Source organism: Hakea prostrata, chromosome 2, assembly GCF_041222555.1.
Source record: "Hakea prostrata isolate BN-2017 chromosome 2, UWA_Hpros_2, whole genome shotgun sequence".
In the NCBI taxonomy this organism is placed as follows: domain Eukaryota; kingdom Viridiplantae; phylum Streptophyta; class Magnoliopsida; order Proteales; family Proteaceae; genus Hakea; species Hakea prostrata.
The window spans coordinates 7,708,759-7,721,982 of NC_142601.1; the positions used below are offsets into that span (position 1 = coordinate 7,708,759).

Here is a 13,224-nt window from a genome sequence, read left to right on the forward strand (position 1 = left end):
GTGACATTTTCGTGTCCGAGACGAGCAGTATTGGCGGGTAGCGCACGCAAGGACTTCTCATCTCTCGAGAATGTAGTATTAAAAAATAAAATAAAAAATAAAATAAAAAATAAAATAAAAAATAAAATAAATCGCCGTTGAGCAGCTACGTTGGAGGTCTTACCACGTGTCAACACATAAGAACATCTACGATGCCCATCTTCGATATCCGACCGTCAAAGCAACTTCCATTCTTGTCCGCGTTACTGCAGCAGAGAAGGAATCGCCGCTTTATATTATTTTATTTATTGGAAGTTTGGAACTCATTATTCCTAATTATTTGTTTTTAAACGAGTCATTTTAGTATTGTTGTTACTGCAAACACTACTAATCAGTTATTTTTTTTATACGGTTTCCCTACAGTGGATCTCGTAGCAATCTCTGATCTTCAACAACATCGACACACTTTGTGACTTTCATCGCTTCAATCAAATTGAGAAATAAAATTTTCCTGTTTTTCATTTTACCTGCTCTTGATAATTCTCCGATCGTCTCATCGGCCGGAACGCACTTACGTTGGCTTCCTGGGCACTATTTCCGGCCAAACATCCTCTTATTCCGATCGATTATCTCTCAGGCAATTTATGATTTCTTATATTTTCCCTTCTTAATTAGAATATTGTTCTGTGCTGTTGAAGTCTATTCTCTTCCTTCAATTTAAATTTTTATGCTTTTTATATCATTTTATTAGTTCATAAGTTTGCATCTACTGGTAAATTCTCCTAAGTCCTAACCAATCATAGCTTATTATGCTTTTGAAAGCAATTTGGTTATATGATAACGGCATCTTAGGGTTATAAATCTGTTATTGTAGGTTTGTTAGCTTCGCCTGAGGTGGTTTTGTTTCTGAATTTTTTTCTTTAATTTTGGAAATCATAGTGGTAGTTCATGAGCTCTCAGCTTCGGCCTTTCTTATTTGCAGTACCCTCATTTGAAGGATTGACCATCTTGCATGGTCTGTTAGCCTCCCTGGGCATCGGTGAAAGCATTTCTTCTGTAGTCGTGAGTTGCCATCGAAGTTCACCATATGTGTCATCGGATAAAGTTTCAGGTTCTCCTAATTTATCCTTAGGAGGCGAGAAGTAGAGATCATTGGAGGTTATTGTCTTTCCAGTTTGTTGGATTATCATATCAGACTTTGGCAACATGGAGTTTGATATTTCTGCCATTTTTATTGCGTCGAATGGACCGTGACTCTTCTTGTCTACCTTTGCTGTACCGTACTATTCCCTAGTGGTGGGGACTTAGCATTGCGGCGATACTAGAATGTCTGCTGTTGAAGCACCCTAGGCGACCTCTTAGGTCTGCTTTGTTATAGTTTGTTGAGGGTTGACATCTTGTATTCAGTGAGGACTGGGTTGTGGGCCACCTCCAAATTGTCATTTAAAGCCTAGAGGAATTTTTAGTGTCTATGTGGAGGTGGTTTGGGAAATTTATATTTTGATATTTTCCTAATTGTTGCAATGGGTTATTAGGGTTATTAGGAATCTTTTGTAAAATGTAAACATAGAGAGGTGTGAGGAAAAGAGTTTGTAACACATCCTTCATTGTTAGTGAAATTGATTTCTTCTCCATGGACTTAGGCATCTTGCTGAACCACATAAATCCTTGTGTTGTTGGTGGGTGTAATTCTTTTTCCTTTATGTTTATTGTGTTTTTTGGATCATGAATGGGTTTCAATTGCTACAACTTGGTATTTATTGGTTCTGTCTCTGGTGCTTGTTATCATGATGTTTAGGAATGGTCTCAAGTGTAAACTTTTTCTCTTTAGCGGCAAAAGATCTGTTGATGCGATGGGGGTCTGGCTAAGACTTCACATGGGGAATCAAATAAAGTAGAAAAAATGTGCAATGATGATTGGATGGAGATAGAGGATGAGGTGATCAAAGCTATTTGTTTGAATCTATCAGACAATGCATTATGATAAATGATGGATCTCAAATTTACTCCTGAATTTTGGGGAAATCATGAGCCTTTATATAATGAAATTTTGACAAACAGATTGTTTTTGGATTCACAGTTGTATCCTTGTCAAATCGTGTGTCAATATGCAAGTTTTGAGTTGACAATTGGTTATCTTTGAAAGCCAAGACTATATAATCATCTGGTCACTACTTTGTTGCACGAGGAGACAGATGAGGTTATTACTGCTCTTATGTCCAAGCCCAACAATGCAAGGATGAAGACAACTACTATAATTCAGCTAGGATAGATCCACAAATAGTCCAAAATAAAGCTTGTAAACAGCTAACCAAATCCAGAACTTGCCCTTGCAAACTAGACCTCCAAATGGCAGCACAGTTGCTGCCCGTAAAGAGAAAACAGAAAAACTGCCAAAAACAAAGAAAATATCTCCCCAAACCCTTACATTAGTACAGACCAGCTGAATTCTCTTCAAGCAGAACTGAATCTACTACAGCTACTATCTTCAATCAGAAAACAGAAAAATTACCAGAAAAATTCCCCAAACCTGAACTAGGATCAAAGTATTGATATCAAAGGACTAGACCAGAATCTGACAGCAAACACACCTGGACCAGACCTTATCTTTGATCAACCAAAAGCTGACAGTAACAGTCCCCAACAGCAGCTTATACCCTCAAAGTACACCTAAAAGCAGTGGTAAATTCATTCCTGGGCCTTGTACACACTGCTTGTTACACTATTTGAGCTGGCCATACCCGAAGTCATTACCTTAACTGCAAGCGGGGGGATGTCGAAGGCAGGGCTAGCGACTGGAGTGAAGTCGTAAGTAGGTAGCCATACAGGAAGGTGTGGTTCGATCAGCTCCTTTTCAGGGAGAGCTAATGCTTGTTGGGTATTTTGGTTCGACACTGCTTCACACCCAAAAAGAAGCTCTACGAGAGACACAATGGGGACTGTTACTGTCAGATAAACCAGAAAATAATACAACTATAATTCGGAAAGTATGTCAAATTGGGGATACACAGTTGCTGTAAAACATATGCACAGAAGATCTTTGTCTTCTTATTTAGTTCATAAACCATTTCCACCAAAAACAGCAGCAATGGGGTGCTGCACCCTAACTGAAAGCAGAATGGATCACCAGAAGACTGCGGCAGTGAGTTATGATGAAAAAAGATGTTTTCGAAGAAGAAAACCTTGATGGAGACTCTTTTAGATACCTTCTAACGAATTTGCTCTGATACCAGGTAAGTTAGAGAGAAAAGATGATGTGAATCCAATAGGTTTAGGGTTTCTAAGATGAATTCCCTAACATTTGGGGTTCACCCAGAATCTTCCAGCAAATAATCCAACAATTTTATGGGAACCTATGTGTAACTCTAAAATAGATGGGATTTGGAGGGAAAGACTACGGAACAAAAATTGTGATCCTAAGGGTTGTTAGGGTTTTAACAAAATCTATATGGGTTGGGATAGGTGGGAAGATAGGTAAAATTAGGGTTTTAACAATCCTTAGGGGATCTAACAAAATAATGGGGAATGGATAACAAAGGTGAAGATCTAAATATGGGTTGGTTCTAGAAAGGGAAAATAATTTTTTTCTTTCTTTCTTTCTTTCTCTTTTCTCTTTTTGCTTTTTTTCTTTTCTGGTTCTGCCACAAGAAGGAAGAGGCAGAGAGAGGGGCTGAGAGGGATAGGGAGGGAGGGAGTGGCATGGTAGGGTTGGGAGGGGTGGGATTGTCATGGGGGCCTGCGATGATTGCTGCTAAGCTGCGGCAGCAGGAGGAGGGGTTGGAAACACCTGCGCAGAACAAGGGTGGGTAGGGAAAGGCTTGTGGGGGCTTAGAGGAGGTGGGGGGAGGGGCTGCAATTGAAGGGGAAGGAAGGGGTAGGGTCTTTGCGATGGGAGAGGAGAAGGCGAAGGGCCTAGGATTGCTGGAACTTACTTGTAAACCTTTGAACACCTGCTGGAATTGATGAAGAGTGCAAGACAGAATTGCTGGTCTTGAAGAAGAAAGCTTGACTTTCAAATCCGCTGTGGCCCCCTCAAACAGCAACCACGGTCCTCCAAACTCAATATTCGTATTCAATAATAGACCTAAGTTTACAAAGAAAGAGCAAGCTTGTTTATGGTCTACTAAAAGACGTTAATGCAAAGTGGAATTTCTTTATAGATTATGATAGGCCCCTCATATCTCGTGTGTGTTCTCGCAAGCACAAGAAGAAAGCTGGATTTGGTGAACAACAGCTAGGGAAGGCAATCAGATATGGTCCTAAGAAGGAGGTTGCTGAATAGAGAAAGCAATCAGATCTGGTCCTGAGAAGGAGGTTGCTGAATAGAGAATGATTTGCAGAATATTGCAGAATATTTACTACTAAATAAAAGGGATTTGGGGACAGACAGAATATTGCGAATGATTTGCAGTTACTACTGAATAAGAGAAATTTGGGGACAGACAGAATATTGCAGAATATTTACTACTGAATGAGAGAGACTTGGGGAGATTAAGGTTGATTAGGGGTTATAAATAGGGGTAAGATGTGAGTAGTAGTTAAGGATTATTTATGTGAGTGTTTGGGCAGCCGTAGGTTGATGGGCAACAATGTGTTGTGGGGGTGACTGACACCATTGTAACCAGTTTATCATTGTTCTTCGTTATTTTATAAATTAAATAATATCAGTTTTGCATTCGATTCGTGGGTTCTTATCAGATTAAGATCCCCCACACTAGTCAATCTCAACCGACCAAACAGTATAAGATCTAAAGGACTCTAATGGACACACGCTAAAATAAAATCCTAATTAATTAAAACTATAATTGACACATGTCAATTAAAAGACTAAGACTCACATGCTGGAAACAAGACTTAATTAAAAAATGCATGCTGACTTCACTAGCCTAGGGAGGCTCCCTCCTAGGTGTGGTTTGTGGGCCCCACTTATGATTTTGGCCAAAGGGAAAATTCGGATTCACATTATCTTTCTCCTTCTTGAAGACATTCATCACCGATGAATGGTTGATCCCTATTGAAACTCTGGGTGTTGCTGGGACTGTCTTCACACTGGGCCACTTTGGGACTCTACTGGACTGGTTCATCATGACTGGTTGGATTTGAGTAGGACTTTGCTGGCCTATGCTAATAGCCCATCTCTTCTTGGCATCCTTAACAATATTCAGGGGTAGGACTATGATCTTCAGTCCATTACGCTCGAAAATGCATGTGTTTCTCTCGGCAAGGGATAGTTATGTCTTTGTCATAAAGCCATGTGCTTCCTAATATGATATCATTCGTCCTCATGGGGATTACGTTGCACCAAATCTCATCAGAGTAGGATTGTAGAGTGATTGGGATGAGGTGCCTGGTAACCACGTCCATCTTGGAATTGTTAAACAGAGCTACCTTTTGGGGTTTTGGATGCATCTCGGGCTTGAGTTTCGCCCTCTGTATAAAATTTTGTAAGACTGCATTTATGTTACTGCCACAGTGCCATTGTCCACAATGGCTGTGCAATGAGTCCTCTTGCTCGAAGTCTTGTGTGGAGAATAAAACTCCTGTTCCAATCTTCTTCTTTAGTAGTAGCCATTAGGATTTTAGAGACTAGATTGAGTTAGGGCTCTAGATCTACTATACTCTCCTCCTCTAACTTTAGTCGTGGACACTCATAGGTCTCTTCAGAGTCTGGATCTGACTGGGGTACCTCTAGGACTGTTCTCTCCTATGGGGACACTCCTTGGCGAAATGACTTCTTTTATGATAGTAGAGATAGTCACCACGGCTATCGTTGAAGACAGGCCCACGATTCTCTATTCTGATAGGATTCGTTACCTTAGGTGTTGCAGTTGTAATGGGAGTGTAGGGTTTGCTGGTGGGTAGGTCTCTCTTATAATCTTAATTGCTTTGCTTCTTCAACGCTAAGAGGGACTTTGCACAGAGGGCCTTATTGAATAGGTCTCTCAGATCTACTATGTCTGTGACTCCTAAAGTTAATTGAATATCAGATTTATACCTAGTTTGAACCAGGTCATGGTTTGGAGCTTGCTTTTTTTGATGCCTATTCTAGAAGCTAGGGAATCAAACAGCTGGAGGTAGTCAGCTACAAACATCGTACCTTGCTTGAGTGTATGGGACTGTTCTTAAAACTTGGCCTTGTAGTGCTCTGGGAGATGCCTCTCTGTAAGTTCTTTGTGCATCTTGTTCCGTGTGGTGGGTTCTCTGCCTACGTGGTATAGCTCTCTCCCCATGTTGCTCCACCAATCTCTAGTGGCTCTAACTAGTTTGCTTTTGGCTAGCCGCATTTTCTTGTTCTTAGAAAGATCATATAAGTTGAAGTAATCATCTAGGGCTGCCCTCAAGTCATAGAAAACTTGTGGATCAAGGGATCTGTTGAACTCCTTCAGTTCTAGCTTTACCTTGCGGTGGTTGGCACTTGCCGCACCTCTTCTATGTTCTTGGCCCCCATTGCAATGGGCCCTTAAGTACTCTTCAAGTGTGGGTTGTGCTGCTTGTGGCCTCGTCTATTGCCCATCTTCATTATCATAACGCTCAGGTATAGGGTTTCTGTGCCTGGATTCCCTAGTATGACCGTTTCTTTCTAGAATGCTTGGGCTCATCTTCTCTGTACCTCCTTATGCCACTGACTCCTTTGTGAGGCACATAGACTTGTGAATTGAGTCTAGGTGCTGGTGGTGGGGGTGGTGGTGTCTGCATGGGATCTCCAGCTTTGGCCTACTCTAGATTAGTCACATATATTCATTTATGTCAACTGTGTAAGCATCTCTTGTTAAGCTTTTAGTACCTGTTTCAGCTATTTGGCAACACCTGGCTCATCCATGGTGACTTTGGGTTTCTTGGTAACTACTGCTTTGATACCAGTCGATATAACAACAACAACAACAACAACAACAAGCCTTGTCCCAACTAATGGAGTTGGCTACATGGTTTCTTGCTTTGATACTAATTGATGTGAACCTAATTTAGGTTTAGGGTTTCTAAGATGAATTCCCTGAAATTTGGGGTTTGCTTAGAATTTTCCAGCAAATAATCCAACAATTTTGTGGGAACCTATGGGTAGCTCTAAAATTGATGGGAGTTGGAGGGAAAGACTGGGAAACAAAAATTGGGATCCTAAGTGTTGTTAGTGTTTTAAGAAAATCTATATGGGGGATAGTTGGGAAGATAGGTAAAATTAGGGTTTTAACCATCCTTATGGGATTTAGCAAAATAATGGGGGATGGATAACAAAGATGAAGATCTAAATATGGGTTGGATCTAGAAAGGGGAAATAATCTTTTTTTGTTATCTCTTTCATGCTTTTTCCTCTTCTTTCTTTCCTCTTTTTTTTTTTCCTGGTTCTGCCGCAAGAAGGAAGAGGTAGAGAAGGGAGGGCGGGGGCTGACAGGGATAGGGAGGGAGGGGTGGGGGAGAGGGCTAGAGAGATTGTAGGGGGAGGGGCTGGGATTGCTGTGGGGGCCTGGGATGATTGCTGCCAAACTGCGGAAGCAGGGTGAGTGATGTAACCTGGGTTGGACCCCCCCCCCCCAAAAAAAAAAAGGGGCCAAAATTCCAAACCCAAAGAGGCTTCCTAAAATTGGTCGAATTAACCCAGGGGCATTTTGGTCATTTTGCAGCCCCCCCTTGGGGCTCAATATAGGTCTTGATAGAATCCTGTTGATGCAAAGGTCATGGATCTAATCTTGTTCTCCTATTTGGAATCCTAGTTTGGAAGGTATTTATGAATTTCAGTTTAAGTAGTTTGTTAGTGGTTGGTTAGGATAAGGGGTATCTTAAGGGACTTTTATCTTTTAGCGTTGGTTTTATTTCTGAAATTAGTTGAGTCCTTATTTAGTAAGTTTTAGTTAACTTAGAGTCCAAGAACAAGTAACAAGATTGTTGGATCCCTATTAGTTAGGGAATCCTAGGTTTTGAAGGCAATAAATAGCCTAATCGGTGGTGGAAATTTTCAGATTGATTTTGATTAATAAAATTATGGTTTGAAGAATGGACATGAGAGAAGTCGTGGGATTCTGAGATGGGTGACCTGCAGCTAGGTTTATGGCATTAATTCTGCAGTTTTACTCTCATTTTCCTTCTTCAAGGTAGTCCAGTGACAGTTCCAGCATGACTTTTCAATTCTCAAGTTCAGAAAGTTCTGACTCCCCTTACCCACCTCCCTAGGACATCACACCTTAACCCCAACTTTCCCTCTCCTGTGCAGCCTTCCTGAGCCCCTAACCTTGCTGCCACATCATTACAGCAGCACCCCCACACCCTGCAGACCCTAGTAACCCCTCCCCCTTGCTGTTTCAGACCCTTAGGAGCCTTCCCACCCCTTTTCAGTTCTCTATTTGATAGGAAACCAGAAAATTCCCAGAATTTCCAGCACCTATTAGAAGACTTCCAGTTTTCTGAAACCCAATTTTTACTACCAACCAGACCCAATTAGTGCTGGTTCCTGTCTAAAAGGTCCTGGAAGACTAACCCAGACCCTGGGTTACATTAGGGAGGGGGTGGAAACACCTGTGCAGAACAGAGGAGGAGAGGGGTAGGGAGGGGCTGCAATTAAAGGGGAAGGGGTGGGGGATCTTTGCTATTTGAGTGAAGGGGGAAGGGGCTGGGATTACTGAAACTTACTTGTAAACCCTTGAACACCTGCTGGAATTGATGAAGAAGAATGTTAGACAGAATTGCTGATCTTGAATAGGAAAGCTGACTCAAAAATCTACTGTGGTCCCCTCAAACAGCAACCACGCTCCTCCAAACTCAATATTCCTATTCAATAATCAGACCTGAGTTGACAAAGAAAGAGTAGGCTTATTTATAGCCCCTACTAAAATAACCTTAACTCGAAGTGGGATTCCTTTATAGATTAGGATCCCACCACACTAATCAATCTCAACGACCAAACAACATAATATCTAAGGGACTCTAATGGACACACTGAAATACAACAACAACAATAAGCCTTGTCCCAACTGAATGGGGTCGGCTACATGGATTCTTGCCTTCCAATCAGTTCTGTTTGAGGCCATGCTAGATACTAGGCCTAAGCTATGCATATCCTTTCTCACCACTTCTCTTAAGGTTATCTTAGGTCTACCCCTAGCTCTTCTAGTTCCTTTAACCTGGATTATATCACTTCTCCGTATAGGGGCATTTATAGGTCTCCGTTGAATGTGGCCATGCCACCTCAAATGACTTTCTCGAAGCTTATCACTTATGGGAGCTACTCCCAAACCAACTCTAATATGATCATTCCTTATCTTATCCATCCTAGTTTTGCCACTCATCCATCTTAGCATCCTCATTTTTGCCACATTGAGTTTATCTATATGATTCTTTTTAACAGCCCAACACTCTGCACCGTACATCATAGCTGGTCGAATAACGGTCCTATAAAATTATCCTTTAAGCTTTAATGAAATACGCCGATCACACAAGACCCCGGACGCACCTTTCCACTTCGTCCACCCTATTTTAATTCTTTGGGAAACATCATCCTCTAAATCACCTCTTTTACTTATGATTGAACCTAGGTACCTAAAACATTCACTTTGAGGAATCTCCTTATCATCAAGTATCATCACCTTATCGTCTACCCGATCATGACTAAAGTTACAAACTAGATATTCTGTCTTCCTTCTACTTAGTTTAAAGCCTATTGATTCCAAAGTTGCTCTCCATGATTCTTATTTGGAATTAATACTCACTCGAGTCTCATCAATCAACACAATATCATCAACAAAAAGCATACACCAAGGGACCTTATCTTGAATGTCTTTGGTTAATTCATCCATTACAAGTGCAAAAAGATATGGGCTTAAAGTTGATCCTTGATGTAGCCCAACTGTAATTAGGAATTCATTACTTTGAACCCCCACTGTTCTTAAACTTGTCACCGAACCATCATACATATTCTTAACAATATCTACATATTTACTTGCAACATTTCTTTTTTGTAATATTTGCCAAATTAATGCTCTAGGGACTCTATCATAAGTTTTTTCTAGGTCAATAAATACCATATGAAGGTCTTTCCTGCATTCTCTATACCTTTCCATAAGTCTCCTAATTAGGTAAATAGCCTCCGTTGTAGATCTTCCCGGCATAAATCTAAACTGATTCTCCGTAATTGTAGTTAAGTGTCTCAAATGGGTTTCAATTATTCTCTCCCATAATTTCATAGTATGGCTCGTCAATTTAATGCCCCTATAGTTATTACAGCTTTGAATATCTATTTTATTTTTGTAAATTGGAACCATGACGCTTCTCCTCCATTAATCTGGCATTTTCCCTGTGCTTATAATCTTATTAAACAACTTAGTCAACCAAACTAGTCCATGGGTTCCTAAGCTCTTCCATACTTCTATTGGGATTTCATCCGGACCTTGTGTCTTATCGAGTTTCATCCTCCTTAGTGCTTCTTTTACTTCGGACATCGAAATTCTACGTATATAAGTTTGAAAATTGGTGCTTTGGTGAAAGGTGTAATCTTCCGAATCATAAGTGCTTGAAGTATGCTCATTTAGTAGACTAGAGAAATAGATTTCCCATCTTTTCTTAATGTTTTCATCACATACTAATACTTTACCATCTCCATTTTTAATACATCTAACACGGTCAAGATCTCTACTCTTCCTATCCCTCATCTTAGCTATCTTATATATAGATTTTCCCCCTTCCTTCGTGCCCAACTTAATGTATAACTCTTCATACTTCTTTTCCCTTGCTTTTCCTGCAATTTTCTTAGCTTCATTTCTATCCAACCTATACCTTTGAAGATCCTCAATATCCTTAGTTCTTTGCCATGTCTTAAAACAAGCTTTCTTTTTCCTAATGGCAGCTTGAACCTCACTATCCCACCACCAAGTCTCTCTATAAGAATGGAACTTTCCTTTTGATTCACCTAGGACATCTTTAGCCACCTTCTTGATACACATAGCTATCTCATTCCACATCGCATTAGTATCCCCCTTAAAATCCCACTTTCGTCGTTTGACTACTTCATTAACGAAGGATTTCAAGCACTCTCCTTTCAAGTTCCATCATCTTATCCTGGGATAGTTAACCTTGGACCTTTTATGAGTTTTTGGGGTTAAGCACATATCCAAGACCACAAGTCTATGTTGTGCAGTTAAGCTTTCCCCCGGTATCATCTTGCAATCCTTGCACAACATCTTTCAGTCCTTCTAGTTAGGAAGAAATCTATTTGGCTTCTATGATATCCACTTTTGAAGGTAATTAAATACTCATCTCTCTTTTTGAAGTAAGTATTTATAAAATCCTAATTAACTAAAACTCTAATTGACACATGCTAATTAAAAGACTAACACTCACATGTTGGAAACAAGACTTAATTAAAAAACACATCCTGAAATTTATAATTAATTAATCTAAGAGGGGGGGGGGGGAGATAAGGGCAAAACCACCCTCCCTAAGGTTCGGCCAGCCTAGGGAGGCTCTCTCGTAGGTGTGGTTTGTGGGCCCCACTTAGAGCTTTGGCGAAGGGGAAAATTCTGGCTCACATCAAAAGAAGAGATAAAGAGAGGAGAGAAGCCATGATTTCTGTTGGAGCTTCACTGTAAAGTTGTGAGGACTCCAGCTTACTAATCCATTATTTATAAATATAAGAGACAAGTGAAATTCAGACTAGGAAATGACAAACTGAAACAGATTAGGATTTGGATCCAAACTACAACTAATAACTGAAGTATGTTCAGGCGCTAATTCTTGATGACCTTTTTCTGGACCCTTTTGCCCTCTAACAAAGAACAACTTAGTAATTATGGGGGTCCTGATTTCAATGCATGTAAGTAATCTACTAAAAGTTATGTTCCAGAATCAAAGAAAACTTAATATTTTTGGAGGCTTTTGATTTCAACGCATGCAAGTAATCTACATTAGGTTGAGTTTTCAAAGATAGTAAGAGACCTATGGTTGTCATGAAAGAGGTCACATGATTGAAAACCTATACAAGTTGATAGGAAATACAATGACAAGGTGGAGAATTTGTAATGTAGATTCATAGTCCAACGTAGGTGACAGTAGTCAATAGTAGATGTGGTTAGGGCATACAGGTGAATGAGGTATGATAGAGCTTTGGAACAGAAATCTGTTGAAAGGAACAAGAGTTTGCAAATTGAACTTTTACAAGTATTATGTTTTCAATAAACAGTACACAGGTTAGATTCAAAACTGCAAATTATACAAGCAAGGCTGATACAGTCTTTAGATTGATGGGAGACCAACTAGGAGCAAAATATGCAATAACTAGGATCTTAATGATCAGGCAACTCAAATTGGTCAATTTAGGTCTAAGGTTGGTATGACCCAAGATTTGATGGTAGGGTTATGTCAACTAAGAGTGGGGGAGCACACTAGTGAATTTTTAGCATTTTGCGGAGTTTGAAAAAATAGAAAACAATTTAGGGTTAGGATGTTGGGTTTTTGGAAAGTGAAGAATAAGGGAATCTAGGTTTTTCACTGTTCAAAATGCAATCTCGAATTGCTCTGTTGGGAGGTTATGGGAAGTAATTGGTCAGAGTTGGAGTTGATTCTGATGGTTTGGGTTGGGTGAATTTTTAGGGATTCTCCGGAAGCATCTGAGATAGGGGAAGTTATGTTTTTATGGTCAGATTTGGCAGCAAAGGTGAACAAGTGCTGCTTATTGTTAGGTAATGGTGATGTGGCCATAGTTTAGAAGGATTTTTATGGCTGGGTTAGAAGTAATTTTAGATTTATGCATTTGGAAGTTTAGGGTGTTTGCTGGACAGAATTGGACAAACTTTGGATTGAAGATTTGAAGGTCAAGGGGATGGAGAGGCTTATTTGAACCTGATTTAGGGATGTTTTAATGGCTAATTGGTCTGTGACTGAGTGATGGTATGGAAAACAAAATCTAAGGGAGAATTGGGGGTGTAGGTTAGAAGATTGGAAGAAGAACTATGGGGATGCTTTATATTTATGGTTGTTGTAAATTACCTTTACAACAACTTGTTTAATGGAGGATATTCTTGAAGTTGCAAGAAATTTCAGCAACTTGAAGGAGAAGAAATTGCAGAAGAGGAAGGGGAAGAACCGAAGAAGAAGATTGTCACACAACCACACTATGCCATTGTGTGTCACCAGTAGCAATAAAAAGAGCTTGAAATGCTATTCATTTATTTGTTTTCAATACTTGAATGCTCAATAGTAGTAGTGAAGGCCTAATCCAATCCTAATTTGGTAACTTAAAGTGACTAGCTGATGTGAACAAGGGTT

The 13,224-nt window shown here is 40.0% G+C and overlaps 1 protein-coding gene across 3 annotated transcripts in view; it reads left to right on the plus strand.

Moving 5' to 3' along the window:
* Nucleotides 1-210: 210 nt before the first annotated feature.
* LOC149023563 (uncharacterized) overlaps nt 211-13,224 on the plus strand; it is a 50,907-nt gene continuing 37,893 nt past the window's right edge. The window contains exons 1-2 of one of the 3 annotated variants that reach the window (XM_089144104.1): nt 211-616; nt 962-1,137. The gene's annotated coding sequence lies outside the window, so the exon portion shown is untranslated. Of the gene's footprint in view, nt 1,138-13,224 lie in introns of all 3 variants that reach the window. The other 2 variants (XM_089144105.1, XM_089144106.1) reach the window with 2 other exon arrangements.